The following is a 24,036-nucleotide window of genomic DNA, read 5'->3' as shown; positions in this document are numbered from 1 at the left end:
AATCTCTTTTTGGAAATGAAATGTCATATACTTACGGCTCAATTAGTCCAAACTCGATTTAGAAATAAGAAGTGTCAGGCCACTATATTCACCCAGACATGTGTACTCATCCAAAGGTCAGAATTTCTGCCCACCTTCTCCATTCAGGCCCAGCTGCAGACAGGATGGAGAAAAGGGGACAAGGCTCGCTTCCTCTCCCATTCTGCTCATTCTCTACACAACTCACCAGCTACTTTTTCTCAGTCCACCCCACAAACGCTCTCTCAATGTTTTATTTCATCTATTTGCTCTTTGAGTTATAAAACCAATGTTTAGATATTTCATTGAATATCTTTATCTTGATCTACCGGGAATTATATCTATTATAGCTATTTTTTACATGTGTGAGTCTTTTCTCAATAAAGGATGGGTCCCTAAGCTTCAGTATTTTATCTCTAGTGACTAGCAAAGAATGTCTTGAATGAATTCTCTGAACCTTCCAATACAGGTTTGGTTGTGCTTTCTGTCTTTCTTTTACTGGATGTATTTACACCCATTGCAGCCTTTACTTCTGTATATTCTATTGCCTGTTCACATGTCTTTCCCTCACGAGCTTTTCAAGGCCTTCCGGAATTATCTTTGTGTATGTGCTCAGCACTTAAAAAGCTCAATAAATGTTAAATATTAATAAATATTAATGAATAAGCAACTTCCTTATAAAAGGACATAGCAAAAAACATAAAGCCAGGTACCTCTATAGGAGTATCTCCTTAAGGAGTATCTTCTTATTGAAAAGACACTTACCTTGTTACTTTTCTTCCCTTAATCTTCTACCCTGGTCTATTCCAACTTCATTATTGGACTGTTTAAATACTCCAGCTTTAATTCTAACATGGTGTACACAGTGGCCATAAACATCATGTGCAATTTAAAATAGTGCGTAATTTAAAATTGCACATGAACTTCATGGCCACCCTATATAACTGAATTGAATCTTTATTGAACTCTTAATTTACCTTGAGAAATATACAGCAAAGAATTAATCTAACACATGTGAAATGTTACTGCCATGTAATTTTCTACTATAGAATCATTTGTACCAGGAAGAAGGGAATCATTTATATGGTTGACAGGAATACACAGTAACTTTCAAATTATTAAGTAGCTTTTTAAAATAATGGTTATAAATGCTCTGAAATATCATATGAAGTAACTTAAATATGCATTTAAAAAAACTGAATAGGCACTAAGATTACAACTATGTAAACATATGTACATAGAAAAATAATTAGAAGAAAAAGACATCAAAAGAATAAAAAAGTCTGTGACAATAGCATGATTGTGGGTACCATTTTATTTGATTGCCAGACTTTCTGTAGTACTGCTAAATTAGTAATGTGTCATAAATTTACTATTTTTAAAATTGCCTTTGAGAAAGATATTCAGCTGCCTATCTTTTGAGGTAACTATTTCAAGGAAAATATATCTTAAACACAGGATAAATTTTGGAATGTTTGCATTTTTTTTCATTCAACACTGTTAGGTACTGAAGAATGAAGGAAGAATTAGGTATGGTTCCTTCTTGAGGATGTTAAATGTATAAGGTTCAAAGACCTTTCAATTCTACAGATATAATACAACGTCATGAACTGAATCACTGGGAAAAACATGCAATATGCCACTCGGAAGAGAAAGTGCTTCAGAGTTAGTTCAGTCAAGGAAACCTTCACTGAAGAGGGGGCGTTTAAACTGGGCTTTGAAGAACAAGTAATGAACAAGCTCATCACATAGAGCAGAGAGATGGAATCTGAAAACTCAAAGCATATCGTCTTAGGCCATACATGTGGTGGTTGAAGTGGCAGGAAACAAAAGTGATGACTAACATATCAAATGTTTGTCATATGCTGAGCACTTTAAATAGAAGATAACTCTTTTAATTCTCACAAAAAATCTAGGAAATAGAAATTGTTATTGTTCTCATCATTACCATTTTATGGTAATCTTAGTAAAGTTAGGAAACCTGTTTGAGCAAGTCATACAGGAAGTGGTGAAGATGGAGTTTCCATCCTGGTGGGTGTGACCTTGAAGCCCTACCTTGACTACCAACAATAATACGGGGGCTAGAAAAGACATTAATGGCCCTAAAATGAAGTTAGGCTTAATTCTATAATGAAAGAAAAAATTAAAGATTTCTAGCACAAAAGGATTAATACAAAATAATCAAAGTTTTCAAAGGTTTCACTGGGAGCTTAGAGAGAGTGGAAGACCAGTTGGGAGTCTAACACAAGAGCTTAGTAAAGCTCTGAATCAAGAAAATGAAAAATGAATAAAGAGAAATTCAAGAGGCATTTCAGAGGGAGAACTGCAGAACTTAATAACCATTAAAGATAGAAAGATGTCCAAGGTTTATATCTTATTGAAGAAAGGACAGCAAATCAATTAACCAAAAAAGGGGAATACAGGTAGGAGGGAATTTGATTGAGGCAACTTGAATTTAAGATGTTAGCAGTACATCCCCAGGCATATAGTCAACAGGTGATTGTAGAGTGATGTCAGGAGGATGGCAGAGTAAGTAGCAAAAGCTCACTCATGCCTTCCACAGAAACACTGATTTAACAGTAATATGTGGAGCAAACACTTTGCGAGAGTTCCAGAATCCAGTTTACAAGTTGCAGTATGCAAGAAAACACAAAACAAAGAACAGCCACAAATGTGTAAGAAGGGTAATTTTACTTTACTTGTTTCAACCCATTTCCCAAACTGGCACAGCTCAGAACCAAAAGAGATCACCTGAGTACACAGTACTTCCCTCATGGAGAAAGACAGGGTGGAATGAACATCCCACACTCTAGGCCCGAAGTGTGCTTCCCCAGGGACCTTGGGGAAGGTCTCTAACTTGCCTTACATGGACTGCCGAGGGAACCGGCAACAGTCTGAATGTCTTAGGGCAGCTAAAAAAAAAATAAAATAAAAGGGGCAGGTAGCTTACTGTGGTTTTCAGATGATGAGCCAGTTCTTCTTTGTGGGTCTGGTGATATTCAGCTATGAATCCATCTGGTCTGGAGTTTTTGGGTTTTTTTTTTTTTTTTTTCCTCTATACATATACATGTGTTTATTTAGTTTCCACTTTTTGCCTTTACAAAATTAAAAAGGCTTAAAAGTTAATAACACTAACAATGTTTAAGGTAAGGACTAGAAAGAAAAAATTTCATAAAGAACGAATGAAGATAAATACATTCAGAAAAAAATCAGGCAATTGCTGCTGCAACGGAAAATTGAGTGATAATAGTAATAATAATGCAAAAAAAGTAACATTCACATTGTCAGATAAGAGTATGTCTATCATAGAGTTTCAGTATGGAGTCATCAGTTAACTTCTTTTGTTCCCAAAATTTCAAAAAATAGACAACTAATATTTATAAATAAAAATAAAAGATAATTTCAAAAAACAGATCATGCCAAATCTTATACACAATAGAAAAATACTTCAAAATCATTCTACTTCATCTGGATAGACCTGATATTAAAATTGGAAAAAATATATTATTAAAGGGAAATTACAAACATATTTCACTTATAAATGAGGATGCAATATCCTAAACAACATATTAACAAGTTGGATTAAAAATTAATGTTCAAATGTTAATGTTCAACAAGTTGAATTAAAAATTAATGTTCAATGTTAATGTTACTTTTGGTCAAAATTAAATCCAATTTATGTGAAAATAAGTCACTATTTTCTTTTCTTTTTTTATTTTCCTTTCCCTCACCCACTCCCTCCTTCTCTGCTCTCCCTTTCCCCCATGCCCCACCATGTCATTAATTTCCTCATATCAAAGTTGAATACATAGGATTCATGCTTTCCATTCCTGTGATGCTTCACTAAGAAAAATGTGTTCCATCTCCATCCAGGTTAATACAAATGCTGCAAAACCCCCATTTTTTTAATGGCTGAATAGTATTCCATGGTATACATATACCACAGCTTGCCAATCCATTCCTGGGTTGAGGGGCATTTAGGCTGTTTCCACATTAGAGTTCTTGTTAGGGAGATGTTTTACTACTGTTTCAATCTCCTGCTAGTTATTGGTCTGTTCAGGATTTCTGTTTCTTCCTGATTAGGTTTGGAAGACTGTGTGTTTCCAGGAATTTATATCTATTTCTTCTAGGTTTTCTGGTTTGTGTGCACAGAGATTTTCATAGTATTCATAAACGATATTTTGTATTTCTGTGGTTATCAGTTTTAATGTCTTTTTCACTTCTGATTGAATCTATTTGAGTCCTCTCTCTTCTATTTACTGTTAATAGAGAAACGACTATCAATTTTATCTTTTCAAAGAACCAACTTCTTGTTTTCATTGATCCTTTGCATTGTTTCCTTGGTTTCCATTTCATTCAGTTCTGCTCTGAGCCTCATCCCCTTTCCTTCTGCTGGCTTTGGGTTTGGTTATATATTCTGTCTGATAATGCCAATGTTTACAGCACTCAGACTGCTTCACGTATGCTGCGTGACTCCTGTTTGGCAACTTCCAAAACAGCTTCATGTACCATGCAGGTTCAGCACTTCAGTCTTAAATATGTGTGGCCTGAGTTGGCTTTCACCAGCCGACTATCTTATTTCATGCAATCCAAATCAGCCAGCCTCCAAATTAGTTAAACATCCTTCTAACTAAATCACATTGAGTGCAAAACTGCCAGAAGCAAAAGGCAGGAGAAAAGGACTCTTCATTTTAAACAGGCAAGAGCTAGTATCGACTTACATTAAAGAAAAGACTGGATTTGTAATACCCAGCACTCTGAGAGGCCGAGGCAGGTAGGTTGTCTGAGCTCAGGAGTTTGAGACCAGCCTGATCCAGGGCAAGACCCCTGTTTCTAAAAATAGCCGGGTGTTGTGGTGGGTGCCTGTAGTCCCAGCTACCTAGGAGGGTGAGGCAAGAGAATCACTTAAGCCTAAGAGTTTGAGGTTGCTGTGGGTTATGACGTCACTGGCATTCTACCAAGAGTGACAAAGTGAGACTGTCTCAGAAAAAAAAAGAGTTCACTTGATTAAAGAGAAGCTGAATAATCCTGAGGATTCAGCAAACACCACTGCAAATTGAAGTGCTTAGTGAGTTAATCACTAACATTTAACACTTGGCAAGCTAGGGAGGCCCTCTTTCACCTTAGGTACGAATCGATTTCTACCCTGTACTTCAGGTTCAAGGAGTTGGGTATTGTTGAATTTCTTTCCTAATATCTTTATTCATTAGGAATTAACATGATTAAAAATATAGTGCTTTGTGGTATAAAAATGTTTTCTACAACCACTACAATTTCTGTTACAGAACGTTATATTTTATTTTTGCCATTTGAAAAAGTGAGTTTGTCCGTGATTTGAGTTTTTCCTCTACTAGTGTATTTTGCTATTCTAACCTACAAAAGTTTTCTGCCCTGCTGCTTTTGGAAGGAAAACATGAGGCTTTGAGTCTATGTAAAAATGGAAGACTACTATTTTCCTACATATAATATGATAACTCAGGTTCTAAAAGACATTTATTTGTTCCAAATCCCACTTGATGTACTTTGTTGTTTTACATTACTCTAACTGAAATTTTGGACAGTTTTAAAGTATCAAGACAAGACATATTCCTACTTAAAACAGAAAGCAGTAGCTCCTACCCCAGCTCCAATAAAAATCTATTTGTTCTTTAAAATGAAGGTCTAAGAAGTATGCAATAACATTTTGTATGGTAACATACTGATTTCCTGATTCATTTTTAAATTTTGATAGAACATTTGTGTTCTTAAGTTTTTCACTACTCTGGCATTGTACCAGTTTGTTGTTTTCCAAATGATATTCTGTCTCAAGACTTTGCTGCTATACTAATAATCTTATTTCCTTGTCTCCAAGATTCACTAATTCACTTGAAGCCATAGCAATGTTTAAAGGTTGTATCCAGACCTAAAATTAAATGAAACTGTTTAAGCTTGTGATATAGTGCCATCATTTATAGATGTGCTATAAATTGTTTTCTATTTTTTATTTGGTTTAACCTATTTGATAGCATTCTCAATGAAGTCAAATGTGAGTATTTACTAAGAGAATTTCAATGCATTGCCTATCTATCAAATCTGACTAAGTGGCAAAGCCAAAGTAGAAAAAAAATCAACCATTTTTCAGTATGTATTTTCATGTTATTGAATGAATTTTCAAAAGTGTTTTACATGCCTTTCTGAAAGAGCGTATGCCATATTGCCATAAAAAATGTTATGAAATTTTTTACACAGAAAAATATTTATATGCCTGAAATGAACTTCTTTATTAGAATCTCTAAATCATAAATGTGTTTCCTGATACAAAATAGAAATGTTAAAAGAGATCTGAAGCCCTTCTAAGTTTCCTAAGTAAAATTAATATTTTTATTAATTTTAATATTTTTATCATATTTAAATATATTACATATAATTTTAATATTTTTAATTTTACTTAGAATTAATTTTACTTTTAATTAATTTTTTTTGAGACAGACTCTCACTTTGGAAAATAATTTTTAAAATTCCTGACAGAGTTCACAATATCATATAATATTGTGAAAGAGATCATTCATCCAAAAAAGGTTGGAAAATGACCATCTATATCAGTGATTCTCAAGGAGTATTTCTCAATATAGCACATGCATAGAATATTTAATTTTAAGAATAATGTCTTCATTGGTTTAGAAAAGAAATGATACACATTTAGTTTAAAATGTGCCAGAAAAGGGCGGCGCCTGTGGCTCAGTGAGTAGGGCGCCGGCCCCATATGCTGAGGGTGGCGGGTTCAAACCCAGCCCCGGCCAAACTGCAACAAAAAAATAGCCGGGCGTTGTGGCGGGCGCCTGTAGTCCCAGCTGCTCGGGAGGCTGAGGCAAGAGAATCACGTAAGCCCAAGAGTTAGAGGTTGCTGTGAGCCGTGTGACGCCACGGCACTCTACCCAAGGGCGGTACAGTGAGACTCTGTCTCTACAAAAAAAAAAAAAAAAAAAAAAATGTGCCAGAAAAAAAAGAAAAACATAAAAATCTACCAATATACCATCACCCCAAAATAGCCCATTGCCAACATTTATTGAACATCTCTACAAATATGTGCAGTTTGTAAAAAGATACTACAGATGAGTAAAAATAAATGATTAAACAATTGAATAATCATGATTATTTTTAGCTAAATTTTTTTTTTTAATAAATGGAAAGCAATATCAAAATTCAGATAGATCTTCACTTCCATAGAAGATATGGCTGCTACATAAAACATCACTATAAAGGTAAGAAAAAACTTTAAAAATCTTTGATGTTACTTTTGAAACCATGTTTTAACCGTTAAATTGTCTCCTTGCAATGAAAGATTATCATACTCTTGCTCTTAACTACCTTGTACCCTACCCCAATTTTTGTTATATTTTTCTCTTCAGATTATCAAAGTTTAAATTTGTTTTGTTCATCTATATTTTGCAACAGTAATTCACAATTGCTGTAGTTCTATATTTATTTTTTAAATAGGAGTAATGAAAATATTGCACAAGTATTCAGATTCAATGAGAGTTACATAGTAAGTCCTTATAAACTGTTAACATGCGAGAGAAATATTTGTCCCAAAACTATGTTAATACCTCAGCTCTTCTTTTTCAAATTCTCCATCCTAGTAAACATCTATTCAGGCTCAGCACCTGTAGCACAGTGGTTACGGCACCAGCCGCAGACACTGAGGATTGCAGGTTCCAACCCAGCCCAGGCCAGCTAAACAACAATGAAAATCGCAACAAAAAAAAGCTAGGTATTGTGGCGGGTGCCGGTAGGGGATATGGCACACCTTCTAGGTGAGAGGAGCAACTACAACTTGGATCCAACATAACAAATGCAATAAATGTAACCTAATCATTTATGTTGTCACGTTAATCTGAAATAAAAAGAGTTGAAGGCAAAAAAATTTTAATTAGTTCATTTAGATCTTCACTTGTTTTAAGTAAATGGAAGCTTGCATAATGATATTAGTGATGATTGTTTTTGACTGAAACAAAAAAAATAAAGCATGATTCTAGATAGACTAATTTTCCATATTAAAATTCTACTTGAAAAGTGTCATGTCTACCGGCAAGGCATAGTATTTAATTTTTAACTTTTGTGCTTTAATATTATTATTCAAGTTTATTACACTCCAAACGTAGTCAGTTATATGTTGAGTAACCATGGCACAAAACTGCAGTTGCACTTGGTGTTCTTGGAATATATGGATGCGAGTAACAAGAAGCTACTGCTTCATTGCCAACAAGTCAAGTTTAATTTGCTTTCTTTTCCCTTCTCTCTTCCACTGGCCAAAATACAAGTTCCACTGCAAATGCAACAACCAGCAAACACAGATGCCATCATAAATATAATATGCTGCCAAGTAGGAAACCCTACATTGACAAATAACAGAACTCCCCATAGCAACTGGAAGAGGATCTGGGCAGCATATTAAAGTCTCAAGGCTATATTGTAAATGAAATGTATGCATTTCTTAGAACTGAAAAGTAAATTTTGGGGTATTTAACAGTGATATTTACTGTCACTCAGTGGCTAATTTTTCTGTCTAGTTCACAGTCTTAGTGAATTGAGAAATTTTGTGAATGTTTTATTCTGAACTTCAGCATTACCTAACCACTATCACGGAGTTCCCGCTGAGAGACTTAAATAAAAGTTGCTATTCTCAATTAAAAAAAGAAAAAAGAAAAACACAAACAACTTTCCAACTTTGTGCTAACCCAATTCATAGTCTGATAAACTAATCTGATTGTTAAAGTGTAGCAGCTGACTGATATTCACCATCATCAGTTGGCTTGGAGACAAGATGTGAAATCAATAATCATAAGCATCCACTGTGGGACCAAGATATGTTAGATGTTGCAGGGGAAAGGAAACTGAAGACTCCAGGAATTGTTCCTCTCATTTGTAGAAATCACTACTCTAGACACTAATAAATCAAACCAGTATTTCATTAGACAATCTGATCTCCTGTGGGCCATTTTATAATATGAGAAACATCATTTGTCCACAATTGCTCCAAAATCTGAACACCTGAACAGTAAAAAGTTAAGAATTATATACCAACAGATACATAAACCAGAAAAGAATAGGATTTTCCAAGCAGAGATAATATAGAGGTTCTGTACCCCTACAATACACAATCAATTCTGTATTGATTTTTATGAAATCTTTCCCTACAATTATCACTGTTGACATGTCATGTTTTTTGACACTTCCTACAGTCCTCAATATCTTATGCACTCTTCTCTCAAAAATATTTAAGTCTCTGAGTAAATTCTAAAACTAGTCCTTTCTACTTTATCCAAAAAAATTCATGTATCATGTCCATCTGAAAACAAACCATAAAAAAATAAATAAATAAATAAAAGGTTCTGTCACTCGCATTTTATTCACATTTGAAAAATGCTGCCTCCTGGAATGTTCGCACATGAATCTCTGGCATCAAAGCTTACTGTATGATTCTCAGAAATATGAAAATCTGAAGGAAATAGACCAATACTTGGAAGCACGCCACCTTCCAAGACTTAACCAGAATCAAGTGGAAATGTTGAACAGACCCATATCAAGTTCAGAAATAGCATCAACTATACAAAACCTCCCTAAAAAGAAAAGCCCGGGACCAGATGGTTTCACGTCAGAATTCTACCAAACCTTTAAAGAGGAATTAGTACCTATATTACTCAACCTGTTCTAAAATGTAGAAAAAGAAGGAAGACTACCCAACACGTTCTATGAAGCAAACATCACCCTGATCCCCAAACCAGGAAAAGACCCAACAAGAAAAGAAAATTATAGACCAATATCACTAATGAATATAGATGCAAAAATATTCAACAAGATCCTAACAAACAGAATCCAACAACACATCAAACAAATTATACATCATGACCAAGTTGGTTTTATCCCAGGGTCTCAAGGCTGGTTCAATATACGTAAATCTATAAATGTAATTCAGCACATAAACAAATTAAAAAACAAAGACCATATGATTCTCTCAATTGATGCAGAAAAAGCTTTTGATAATATCCAGCATCCCTTCATGATCAGAACACTCAAGAAAATTGGTCTAGAAGGGACTTTTCTTAAACTGATAGAGGCTATCTACAGCAAACCCACAGCCAATATCATATTGAATGGAGTTAAATTGGAATCATTTCCACTCAGATCAGGAACCAGACAAGGCTGCCCATTGTCTCCATTGCTTTTCAACATTGTAATGGAAGTTTTAGCCACCGCAATTAGGGAAGAAAAGGCGATCAAGGGTATCCATATAGGGTCAGAAGAGATCAAACTCTCGCTCTTCGCAGATGATATGATTGTGTATCTGGAAAACACTAGGGACTCTACTACAAAACTCCTAGAAGTGATCAAGGAATACAGCAGTGTCTCAGGTTACAAAATCAACATTCATAAATCGGTGGCCTTTATATACACCAACAACAGTCAAATTGAAAAAGCAGTTAAGGACTCTATCCCATTCACAGTAGTGCCAAAGAAGATGAAATATTTGGGAATTTACCTAACAAAAGACGTGAAAGATCTCTATAAAGAGAACTATGAAACTCTAAGAAAAGAAATAGCTGAAAATGTTAACAAATGGAAAAACATACCATGCTCATGGCTAGGAAGAATCAACATTATCAAAATGTCCATACTACCCAAAGCAATATATAATTTCAACGCACTCCCTATTAAAGCTCCACTGTCATATTTTAAAGATCTTGAAAAAACATTACTTCGTTTTATATGGAATCAGAAAAAACCTCGAATAGCCAAGACATTACTCAGAAATAAAAACAAAACAGGAGGAATCACACTACCAGACCTCAGACTTTACTACAAATCGATAGTGATCAAAACAGCATGGTATTGGCACAAAAACAGAGAAGTAGATATCTGGAACAGAATAGAGAACCAAGAGATGAATCCAGCTACTTACCGCTATTTGATTTTTGACAAGCCAATTAAAAACATCCAGTGGGGAAAAGATTCCCTATTTAACAAATGGTGCTGGCTGAACTGGCTGGCAACCTGCAGAAGACTGAAATTGGACCCACACCTTTCACCATTAACTAAGATAGACTCTCATTGGATTAAAGATTTAAACTTAAGACATGAAACTATAAAAATACTAGAGGAGAATGCAGGGAAAACCCTTGAAGAAATTGGTCTGGGTGAGTATTTCATGAGGAGAACCCCCCGGGCAATTGAAGCAGCTTCAAAAATACACTACTGGGACTTGATCAAACTAAAAAGCTTCTGCACAGCTAAGAACACAGTAAGCAGAGCAAGCAGACAGCCCTCAGAATGGGAGAAGATATTTGCAGGGTATAACTCTGACAAAGGTTTAATAACCAGAATCCACAGAGAACTCAAACGCATCAGCAAGAAAAAAACAAGGGATCCCATCGCAGGCTGGGCAAGGGATTTGAAGAGAAACTTCTCTGAAGAAGACAGGCGCAAGGCCTTCAGACATATGAAAAAATGCTCATCATCTTTAATCATCAGAGAAATGCAAATCAAAACTACTTTGAGATATCATCTAACTCCAATGAGACTAGCCTATATCACAAAATCTCAAGACCAGAGATGCTGGCGTGGATGCGGAGAAAAGGGAACACTTCTGCACTGCTGGTGGGAATGCAAATTAATACATTCCTTTTGGAAAGATATATGGAGAACACTCAGAGATCTAAAAATAGATCTGCCATTCAATCCTGTAATTCCTCTGCTGGGCATATACCCAGAAGACCAAAAATCACAACATAACAAAGATATTTGTACCAGAATGTTTATTGCAGCCCAATTCATAATAGCAAAGTCATGGAAAAAGCCCAAGTGTCCATCGATCCACGAATGGATTAATAAATTGTGGTATATGTATACCATGGAATACTATGCAGCCTTAAAGAAAGATGGAGACTTTACCTCTTTCATGTTTACATGGATGGAGCTGGAACATATTCTTCTTAGTAAAGTATCCCAAGAATGGAAGAAAAAATACCCAATGTACACAGCCCTACTATGAAACTAATTTGGGACTCTCACATGAAAGCTATAACCCAGCTACAACTTAACAATAGGGGGAAGAGGGAAAGGGGGTGGGGTGGGTAGAGGGAGGGGGATCGGTGGGATCACACCTGTGGTGCATATTATAGGGGTATTTGCGAAACTTGGTAAATGTAGAATGTAAATGTTTTGGCACAGTAACTGAGATAACGCCGGAAAGGCTATGTTAACCACTGTGATAAAAATGTGTCAAATGGTTTATGAAGTGAGTGTATGATGCCCCATAATCATATCACTGTATACAGTTATGATTTAATAAAAAAATTAAAAAAAGAAAAAAAAAAAGCTTACTGTATGGCTACATCATCTAAAACAAAACTTAAAAATCCACTGAATACACTAATACTAATGGTCATTGTGCATATTTGTATATATACAAAATGCTCTATTTATATATATTTCAAGTATTTCTCAATTTTGTTACAGGTAATAACATTAAAATTAGTCCTAATGCCATTGAATAGGACTTTAAAAATTATAATTCCTGAATGTGATTTGTTACTTATCTTACATGGGCATAGTAGATAAATTGCTTAATTGAGAACTATTAACAAAAATATTCTATCCTGTATATAAAAATCTTAAAGAAAGTTACATGTGAAAACTAAGAACATACACATGTCTTAATTTCACAATTACAATATTTGGCTTTTGATTAAAATATGCCTACTTTTTATAGTTTAAAATAACATTAAATCAGCCCACAATTTTTATAATTTAAAAATATTTAAAACTCTAGGTGGCGTACTTCTATAAGCTTGTAGAAAGAAAATTATACAAATGAAAATCAAGCTTTTTATTATTTCTAAACAGTGATTCCGTTAAAATTATGAATTGAAAACTAGCCCACTGACATTTGAGATTTGTTAATAGAAAAATTAAGTACAAATTCAAAGCTATTAAAATTAGGATATAATTTAAACCACAAAATACTCTTAGTAAACATTTCCATGTAGGAAAAACTTTATTATTTAGAGATTCTCATGTAGAACAATGAAATATTTAGCGGTAGCCACCGCTCAGATGGAAAGAAACAACATTGCATTACACTGTACTTACATGTTTAACTTTCATATTTTAAAAAAAATTCCTTTTCTTTCTAATATTTGTTATAATGAATTTATGCTGGCATCAGAGTGTTTTCCAAATACACATATTTCATCACCCTTAACATCTGAAACCAATTCTGTGTACATATAAGGACATTATTAAATCTGCCAGGTGATCGCATTAGATACACTGCCCATATCACAGGACCTGTCTCCGAGTGCAGATGTTTCTCGGGTGCCACATGGGATGCAATCATTTGTTTGGCACCAAATGTATTTCTAACTGCTATTATATTTCTTAAATCATCTTCTCTAGGGTGTTATGTGAAGTTCTTTTTGGTAAGACATTTTTAGATGTAATCTTTCTTCAATTGTTTTATTTGGAACCACCCAACCTTGATTCCCCTCATAAGAACCATAGCCTTATTTATCTGAGCAGTTTGTTTTTATAGTGGGCCATTGGGGAATTACTAACCAAGGACACTGTGTTGTCTCCTACTATGACAGGTAGACCAGTATACAATGAATAAAACTAGATCCAAAATCAGTTGACATTTGAGCCCCACTCTTGAACCACTGGCTATAGTTACCACTCTGGAGACCTTCAGTATAACTTGAAATAGATGTGATGTTGATGGCAAATGTTGCTACCTAGGGTTTTCAAAAGATGTGATACACTTCACATTTTCTTGTATTTCTTACCTATGTTTTCATGCATTATTTGTCTAAAAAGGAACTGAATTCACAATTAAAGAAAATTCTTAGTACTATGTCTCTCAAGTTGGTTGAGCATGAGCTCACATTTCTAATCCACTTTCTACCTGGAAAGATTCATCATTACTTGGACTCCTACAGGTAGATGTTTCCCCAGTAGTCCCTTATTTGCACATTCATCTTTGGTGGATGCAGTTTGTTGAGGTAGAATTTTCAGAGATCTAAAAACTTGAAAATGAACTGTACACTCGTACAATGTTTAAATACTCTTATATTAAGGGTACACGTGAAACTTACTAAATGTAGAATATAAATGTCTTAACACAATAACTAAAAAAATGCCGTGAAGGCTATGTTAACCAGTTTGATGAAAACATTTCAAATTGTACATAAAACTAGCACATTTTACCCGGATTGCACTAATGTACACAGCTATGATTTAATAAAATAAATAAATACATTGAGTAGTAGGGATGTTAATTTGCTCTTTGGAATTCACTCATTTATGGCTAAAAGTGGTTTGCTATATGCTTCTAATTTAACTTTTTGGGTATCGCATGCTTTCTAATTTTTAATTGGGTTTTTTATAAAGAAATAATGTGTATAAAAAAGTTTTCATATTATTCTTACCTTCTACTATGCTCACTACAGTATAAAAGCTCATACTTTTTAATACCCCATTGTGGTTATTGCAATTGGGTACAAAAATAAATACAAATATACATATATATGTGTGTATATCTGTATAGATATATAGATAAATATAATTTCTCTTTCTAAAGACCACTGATCCTTCTTCACCCTCTTCTCTTAAAAAATACAAAGTTTAAAAAAGAGCAGTTGAAGGTAACTAATATAAATCAGATGAACTCAGCTTGATTCTAAAAAAGAAAACAGTAATAATTCTGTGTACCAATTTTGAAATTTCAAAAAGAAAAATATTCAGTATAAAAAATGAACATGTACACCTCAGTTCTTTATTATGGCATCTAGGAAAAACAGGGTTGGAAAAAAATAGAATTAAAAGAGGGAAAAAGATATATAATAGAAGAGGGGGGTAACTCAAAAGAATGCCACACACAATCACAATGTAAGAAAAAAGGCTGTAATGTGCTGATCTCTATGGAATCATTTGCTTCTTTTAAGCACTGTTTTCAGGTGAGAGTCTAATCTACACCAATGGTTCTCAAATTTTAGTGGGCCTTAAGAATACTTGACAAGCTTGTTAAAATACAAATTGCTGGACACTATCCAAGTTTTTCATTTAGTAGATCTGGACTGGGACTCACCAAGTTTCATTTCTAATAACCTTCCAGGTGACTACACTTTCAGAATCATTAACTACTAAACCAGCGGTTCTCAAGCTGTGGGTCGCGACCCACAAGAACTGTTAAAGATCCGCAGCATTAGGAAGGTTGAAAACCCACTGTACTAGACCTTTCTAAAGTCCTTTAATCTCTTGACATTCACAGTATCCTTAGAGCTGGGAATAATTCTGGGGCTACTAAGAATGACTCCAGCTTACATTTCTCAAAGTAGTCAAATTGCTAAGTATTGTTCTCTCCTATCATTTATGCAGCACATATATGATCTACATGGCAATGTAACCATATTATTCATGAGATGCAGATCAGATTTTTTTTTAATAGATTTTCTGATTACAATTTCTTTTACCAAGAACTTAGTGAAGAAGTGTAGTTAAACTACTCCTGAAAGTAAGGTTTGTTAAATAAGTTACACCTACATGTGCATAGTATTTTTAGTTCTTCAAATATGCACTATATGCAGGCATCATGCTAGAAGCTGGAAAAACAACCATGAAAGAAACAGATAGGATCTCTGCCCTCATGGAATTTAAGACTCTACCGGGGGAGACAGATTATCACCTGAAAATATAAAATGCTCCAAAATGAAAGGCACAAGATACCTGTAAGATACAAACGTATGACAAACTGGTTTCTAGAGTAGCTAAACATTTTATGTTTCCACTAGCAATGTATGAAAGCCACTTGCTCTGCATAATCACCATCACATGGGATCACCAGCATGTTTTGTTTTAGCCACTCTCATAGGTCTTTAGTGGTATCTCATCATAGCTTTTATTTGCCCTTCCCTGTTAATAGCTAATGATGCTGAACATCTCTTCATGTGCTCATTTGTCACACATGCAACTTCTTTGGTGAAGTATCTGTTCAAATGTTCTGCCCATTTTCTAATTGGGTTTTTTTCTTCCTAATGAATTTTGCAAGTTTTTAATATATTCCATATGAGTCTTCTGTTGAATTTGTGTTTGCAAATATTTTCTGTTCATGGTTTGCCGTTTCATCCTTTTTAAAAGGCTCTTTTGTCAAACAATTTCTTATTTTTCACAAAATTCAACTTGGGGTGGGGGGCGTATAAGAAACATTATCAGTTGGAGATAAGCCTGACTCGAAATTTCCCATTTTCTTCTAAAAGTTTTAGTCTTACATGTTACAGTAAGACTCATGACCCATTTATATTTTTTATAAGGTAGACGGTTTTTCTTTCTTGGCTGTTTAAGTGTCCAATTGTTCCAGCATCATTTGTTGGATGTTCAATTGTCCCAACATAATTCTTCCATTAAATTGCTTATGTACCTTTGTCAAAAATTTGTTTTCCATACTGATATGGGCTTATTTCTGGACTGTATTCTGTTCCACTGATCTATGTTGTCTATCACTCTACTGAAACCACACAAATCAGTACCAAAACCACATTGTCCTGATTATTTATGTCTTAACATCCAGTAGCATGACTGGTCCAACTTTGTTTGCAAATTGCTTAAACTATTCTAGTTCACGAATTAGCTTGTCTACCTACAAACAATCTTTTTGGGATTTTCATAGGAGTTGTATTAAAACTTTAAATCAACTTACAGGCAACCAATATTGTCATATGCATGTTGACATCATTCATAAAGTGTTTCTCTGTTTACTTAGGTTTTATTAGCATTTGCGGCTTTCAGCTAACAGACCCTCTGTTTCGTTGGATTTCTACATTTTTTGACTATCGGTGCATACATTGTTAGAACACAGGAATACAATTTGATTTCAGTGTATTGGCCTTGTATTCTGCAACCTTGCTGAACTTAACAGTTCCAATAAGTTCTTAGAAATTTCTCAGGACTTTCTATGTCAATAAATGTGTTACATACAACTAGCAATAGTTTTATTTCCTCCTTGTCAATCTGCATGCCTTTATTCCCGTTCAGTATGGTATTGTACTGGTTAAAATGTTAATAGAAGTGGTGAGAGTGCCTATCTGTGACTTGTTCCCAACCTTAGGGCAAATGCATTGTCTTTCATCATAAAATATTAAGTTTTATAAATGCCCTTCATCCAGTTGAGGAAGTTTCTTTCTATTGCTGAGGTTTTTGTATCAGAAGTGGGTATTAAATTTTTCATGTTTTTCTGTATCAATTGATATAATCATTTTCTTATTTTCTTCCTTATGTGATGGATAACACTGATTTTCAAACTCTTAATCATACTCAAATTTCTGGAATAAACCCAACATGGTTGCAGTGTATTATTCTTTTTATGTTAGGTTAGTATGAAATGTCTGATTTCCTTAAGTACTACTGTTTGACAATTGATATCTGACATTTCACTTTGACACTTTTTTTTTAATTGTGAAGATACATTCTCATTCTTTCAAACACACATTTTGGCTTATGAGTATCTTTAAAAATTTTTAAGAGCAATTTTTGTGAAACCATGGATAAGTCAAAAATCTGTGCTATTTCTGAATAATAAGTTCCATCGTGGAACCATTACAGCACAGATAGCTCCAAATATTAAGAAAATGTTTGGGAAGGATGTGGCTAATGAATGCATGGTACATCAGTGGTTTGAGAAGTTTTATTCTGGTGATTTTAATCTTGAAAATGAGCCACACAGCTGACCCAAGAGCGAGGTGGATAATGATGAGCTGAAAGCTATAGCAGAAGAGAATCCATCTCAACCTACCTGTGAATTAGCAGCAAGGTTTGATGTTATTATTCCAACAATGGACAATTTGAAATCAACTGGCAAGGTAAAGAAACTGAATAGATGGGTTCTACATGAATTAAATGAGAGTTAGGAGAAATGGTCTAAGTTTACCTTTCTTTGCTGTCAACAACATTAAGATGAACCATTTCTATACCGTATCATTCAACGTGATGAAAATGAATTCTTTTTGAGAATCGCAAGCATTGGGCACAATGGTTGGATAAAGATGAAGTGCCAAACATAGCCTCAAACCAAATATTCATCAAAAAAAGCTAATGGTTTCTATTTGGCAGTCTAGTGTTGGTATGGTTCACTAAGTTTCGTGAAACCTGGTCAATTGAGTATAGTAATGTCTACTGCAACCAACTGGATGAAACTTGTTTGTTATTAAGCAGCCCATGTTGGTCAGTAGAGACAGGCCAATCCTCTTGCAAGTAAACACTGTTCTACAAACAATGCTGCTCAATCTATGGAAGCTGGACCTTCTGTTATCCATCATATTCACCAGACCTTACTGACTACCACTTCCTCCAGGCTTTGGACCACTTTATACAAGGAAAAATATTTAATGTTCAACAAGCTTTGGAAAAGGCTTTTCATGATTTCACCTCCACTCCATCTCCAGGATTCTTCACTGCTGGCATAAACAATCTACTAATAAGATGGCAAAACTACGTCAATAGTTTAGGCCCACACTTTGACTAATTGTACTGCTTCTTGAGATATAATACACTAAGCCTTTGATTTGAAAATGGACATTTCATATTTAATGATCTAATACATTCAATCTAATATTTTGTGTCTATGTTTATGAAAGTATTGGTCTGTAGTTCTCATTTATTGTAATTTTTTTTCTTGTTTTCTTATTTTGGTATAAAGGTAACACTGGTCTCATATAATGAGTTAGGAGGTATTCCTACCTCCTGTATTTTCTGGAAAAGATCGTATAAGGCAGGTATTATCTATTCTTTAATTGTTTGGCAGTTTCTGATAAGGTTAACCATGCATTTATCAGACATCCCAGCAATAACTTTTCAGGCAATTAGAGAAATAAAAATTTTATGTTCATATAAAACTCACTACATATATGTTCTCAAGAGCTTTATGCACAACAGGCAAAAATTAAAAACAACTTCAATGTCCTTTGTGATGAATGGATTAACATTATGCTACCTTTATACAGTGAAATACTACTTATCAACAGAATGAACAAACCGCTAAACAAACAGGAAGGCTCTAAAGGCCAGTAAGCTGAGTCAGGGTTATACACTTTATGATTCCATTCATAGATGTGTAACAACACTCTTAAGTGACAAAACTATACTTAAGGAGAACAAATCAGTGAATACCAGGCAGTAGGATTAGGTGAGGGCACAACTTCAAGGAGTAGCAAGAGGGAGTTTCTCTGTAATGGTGTAAAGATCCGCATCCTGATCATGATAATGGTAACATGAACCTAAGCATATGATAACATTTCATAAACAGGGAAAAGACATATAAAAATAATAAAATCTGAGTAAGGTCTGTACCGCAGCTAACAGTACTACTGGAATATCATCACCTACTTGGACAATGTACTGTGTTTATATCTTCTCATGTGTCTTTAAAGTATATAGAAATGCAATGTTATAAACCAAATTACAAATAGGCAAAAAAAAAAAAAAAAAAAAAAAGAGGGAGAGAGAGATAAAGATGTATGGCCAAAGGGCCTGACCTTAGTTATTTGAAAGAAGAATCAGGAAAGGCTTTGCTCTGTACAAAGGCAATGAGTACAAACATGGTAGAAAAGGAAGCATAACAACTTCATGATATTTAAGTGCAACTGAATTCAGAGGGGGAGAGTAGCGAATGATGGTTTACAATCAAGGAAATCTGAATCTTCCTCCTAGTTCTGACACTATACAGAGCCTTGATAGTTATGTTAACAGCAAAGAAATGAAAAACAGAAGAGTTTCACCAGAGGAGGTTGGGAGAACGAGAAGCAAAATGGCATTATCCATGATGTCTAGTAACATTCTGCTGCAGTGGAGAACAGACTGAGGGGAAGAGAGGCTGCAAGAAATGTAGGCTACTGCAGCAGTCCAGGAGCTAGAGAGAGATGGACAGAGCAGAGAGGTGTAACACTACATAAAATAGATGGGACATGGCCGTGGTAACACTCATTAGATTAGTGATGTGTTACTGAACTGTCTCAAAGGTACAATGGACATATTTAAAGAATGAGATAGTAAAAAAGGATATAAGTTTAGACAAAGAAATCTGGCAGTGAAAAAGGAAAAATGGGTTAGTAGAGGGAGGAGGCTTGAGGAAATGAGGGAGGTTATTTGGAAACGTGGTAGTGACTTGAGCATATTTTAGTATTAGTAGGAAGAATCTAGTTCAAATGGAAGAAAAGATGATGAAGAAACAGTTTAAGGATAGGTGTGAAGAAAGGGATGATGTGAGGTTTTGGGAAAAGCAGAATGCTTTGGGGTAGAAGGGAGTAAGGGTGAATTCATGAAACTAAAGTATGGCTAAAAAGAAAATGAGGGACAGGCTTAGAAGATAGCTCAGAAAAGCATAGACTACTTTCTTTTACTGTTGAAGAAGAGGAGATGAAAGTTGGGAACTGAAATCGACATGTGTGACACAGGATATGTTTTTTACCTGGTGATCTCTCTTTTCTCTTTGAAATGGTAAGAGAGGTGTATTGGCTTGCTAGGGCTGCCATAACAAAGTTCCCAACACTGGGTAACTGGAACAACAAAAATGTATTTTCTCACCACTGTAGAGGCTAGAAGTTTGAGATAAAGTTATCACCAGGATTTTTTTTTTTCCCCGAGGACCCCCTCCTTGGCTTATAGCTGCCGTCTTCTCTTTGAGTCTTCACATGATCCTTCGTCTCTCTGTGTGCCTGGCCCTCATGTTATGAGAATACTGGTTATAGGGAATTAGGGCCCATATTAATGACCTTATTTAAACTTAACTGACTTGTTAATGAACCCATCTGATCACAATCTTAAGTACGGAGAGTCAGGATTTCAACATAAGAGTTTTAGTGAAATACAATTCTGCTCACAAGAAGAAATTAACTGCTGGGAGTGAGACGAAAGATAGGGCAGGCTCAGCAAAGGTTCAATGTGAAAGAGGTTTGAAATAGTTGCAAATATTTTCAAATAGTTGTCATACTGATTATAAATGAAATCACATCTTAAATAGGTAATTGAATTTAAATTTAATTTAACTTAAAATAAAATTTTGACTTTTTTATTCAATTAAAATATTGTTTCAGGAATCAGAAGATATAAATTCTCATCCTTCCTCTGCTAACAAACTTTAACCCCTGAATATATCTGGCTCTTATTTTTGTCACTCTAAAATGGCAACAACATGTCACAGGATAGACACATGTACCAGAAGTTATGAGAAAGAGCACTCACTTGGGAACCCTTGACATTGTGGTCCCAGCTCCTGCTGTCACAGGATAATTTCCCTGAACCTCAGATTCTTCATTTTAAAATGGAGTAAATCATCTCCAAAGTCCCTTCTAAAGTCCAATAGCTCTATGAAATGAAGTACCACAAAGTTACTTTGAGATTAAGTGGGCTATAGTATAAGAAGAGAAAGATTCTTTGAAATATTTACCAATCAAAAGTTGAACTGTATGTTTGCAGTATACTAAAACATGGGTCTTCCTTTTCTGTTTTACCTATATTCTCCTCTGCCCCCAAATTAATGTTATAGTTAAAGCTGTATAAATATGCCTCTTTTTCACCTTTACTAGCTTAGATTGCTAAATGCTGGGCAATGAGCAATAAGATATTACTTCTTTTTTAGTATGTAATTATTTACTTGCTTAAACAATTAGATTCTAAAATAGCATTTGAGACGCATCTATAATAAGAATTATGCATGTTAAAAAAAAGGTGAATGGTGGACATAGTGGTCAGAGATACATGGGCTGGTTGTGGTGGCTTACACCTATACTCCTAGCTCTCTGGAAGGCCAAGTGAGGAGGATCACTTGAGGCCAGGAGCTTAAGACCAGCTGGAGGAACATAGTGAGACCCTGTCTCTACAAAAAGTAAAGAAATGAGCCAGATGTGGTTGCATGTGCCTGTAGTTCCTACTACTCGGGAGGCAGGAGGACTGCTTGAGCCCAGAAGTTTGAAGTTGCAGTGATCTAGGATGACACCACTATACTCCAGCCCAGTGACAGACCAAAACCATGTCTCAATCAATCAATCAATCCATGCCTGTAGTAACAGGATGGTCTTAAACAGTTTCTTTTTTATCTTGTAATAGTAAGTGCAGAGCTTGGCACTTGCTCATGCTGGTACAACAGCTTAACAATGCCATGAGGGACCCAGGCTCCTCTCTCTTCAGTTTCTACCTTTGAAACATAACCTTCATTCTCACATTTGCCACGACGCGGCTGTAAGATGGCTGCTACACCTCCAGGTATCCTGCTGGCATTCAAGATGGACAGAAAGAAGAGGAAAAGGCAACAAGTGTCATCTTACAAAGCTCTGACTTTTTACTTAGAACTTGGGGTGAGGTTCTAATCTCTTTGAGGAAAAGGAATCTCTGCCACTACCCAATCAAAATAGGGTATTTTTTTTTTTTTCTGGAGACAGTCTCACTATGTCACTCTTGGTAGAGTGCTGTAGTATCACAGCTCACAGCAACCTCAAACTCTTGGGCTTAAGCGATTCTCTTGCCTCAGCCTCATAAGTAGCTAGGACTACAGACACCTACCCCAAAGCTCAGCCATTTTTTGGTTGCAGTTGTCATTGCTGTTTAGCAGGCCCAGGCCCAGCTTGAACCCCTCAGTGTAGGTGGCTGGCATGTATTCTCTGAGCTACGGGCACCAAGCCCAAAATAGGATATTGTTGACAAAGGAGATAAAGGTAATAGCAGGTGGGTGGGTATCTGTCTGCCCTATGGGATCATTTGTACATTTCAGTTGAAGTTTGTAAATTATTGTACATTGACAATGTGCTTAACAAATAAAAATTCTTCCCAAGAAGTTATTAAAAATTTTTAAAAAGTGAAACTGATACAGACAACTATGGAAGGCACTAAACTACCAATTACAAAAATGTAATTGCTAAAGTAAACACTAATCTAGTGACTGATGGGAGGGGATTAGAAGGGGAAAAGACAGTGAGTGGGACAATATGCAGGCACTATTTTCCTTAAAAAAAATATAAATTTGAAATGGCTAATCATGTTGAAAGTGCATTTAATAATTTCATGTGTAGAAAGAGTATATCTCTGTGGTAACACAGAGTAGTGAAGAATTATTTTCACATGAGAGGACTTATTTCATGGAAGATATTAATCAGCTGGTTAATAGTCATGGCAGAAAAAATAAAGAAGACAGTAACATGAAAGATTTCACTAGATATGGAGAATAATTTACTAATATTAAGAATTATTTAAAAAGTTAAAAGAAACTGATAATGACAACAATTTTCTTTCTGAAGACTTCCAGTTTGTCAGTTCCTCTACAATCCCCCATTTACTTGTTCACAGCAACAAAGGCAAATTACCAGAAACCTTGGTATGTTGTTAATAAAAATAAATAAATTAAATTTAAATATATATTACAAGTTAATACTAACAATAAATATTTGCCCTGAATGAATAACTGCCTGATTTAAAAACTAATTTGTGTATAAAGTTTAACTTGCAGAGTTAATTCTTGTCTATTGAAACATGCAAAATATTGTTAAAGATAGCATAATGGTTATTATGAAATGAGAAAAATAGTAATAAATACTAATTATAACCTCTGAGGAAGTGATAGGATATGAAATTTGTGATAATTTTATTTCTAAAGTCAGTTAGATTTTACCATTTTTTTCTAAAATAAAAATAAATCAGCCAGTACAACTCCTTTCATCCCTATTCTCTATGATCCTGAAATATTCTTTTATGTAATTTACGATTAATAGGTTCAACGTAAGTTAATGTAAATTAAGGTTAAATTTGTGTTTTAACACAAATTAAACTTTGAACCTATTAAGATTAATAGGTTCAATGTAAGTTAATGTAAGTTAAGGTTAAATTTGTGTTTTAACACAAATTAAACTTAAGGCATTTTATATGTAAAAATCTGAATTATGTCCTATGTCAAAACAAAAATTTTACAGAGAGACATTGCTGAACTTACAAGAATGACATATTTTA

General features: G+C 34.8%; 1 protein-coding gene across 3 annotated transcripts in view; it reads right to left on the bottom strand.

Moving 5' to 3' along the window:
* Positions 1 to 24,036, bottom strand: part of EMC2 (ER membrane protein complex subunit 2) — a 115,678-nt gene that overhangs the window by 43,541 nt on the left and 48,101 nt on the right. The window contains exon 12 of one of the 3 annotated variants that reach the window (XM_053558927.1): positions 17,225 to 22,310. The exons of 1 other annotated variant lie outside the window; for it this stretch is intronic. The gene's annotated coding sequence lies outside the window, so the exon portion shown is untranslated. Of the gene's footprint in view, positions 1 to 17,224; positions 22,311 to 24,036 lie in introns of those variants that run through there. One more of the 3 variants, XM_053558926.1, reaches the window with a different exon arrangement.

The sequence above is a fragment of the Nycticebus coucang genome, chromosome 13, assembly GCF_027406575.1.
Source record: "Nycticebus coucang isolate mNycCou1 chromosome 13, mNycCou1.pri, whole genome shotgun sequence".
Taxonomy (NCBI): Eukaryota; Metazoa; Chordata; class Mammalia; order Primates; family Lorisidae; genus Nycticebus; species Nycticebus coucang.
Note: the sequence above shows the minus strand (reverse complement) of the source record. Positions and strands in the feature narration are given on the sequence as shown.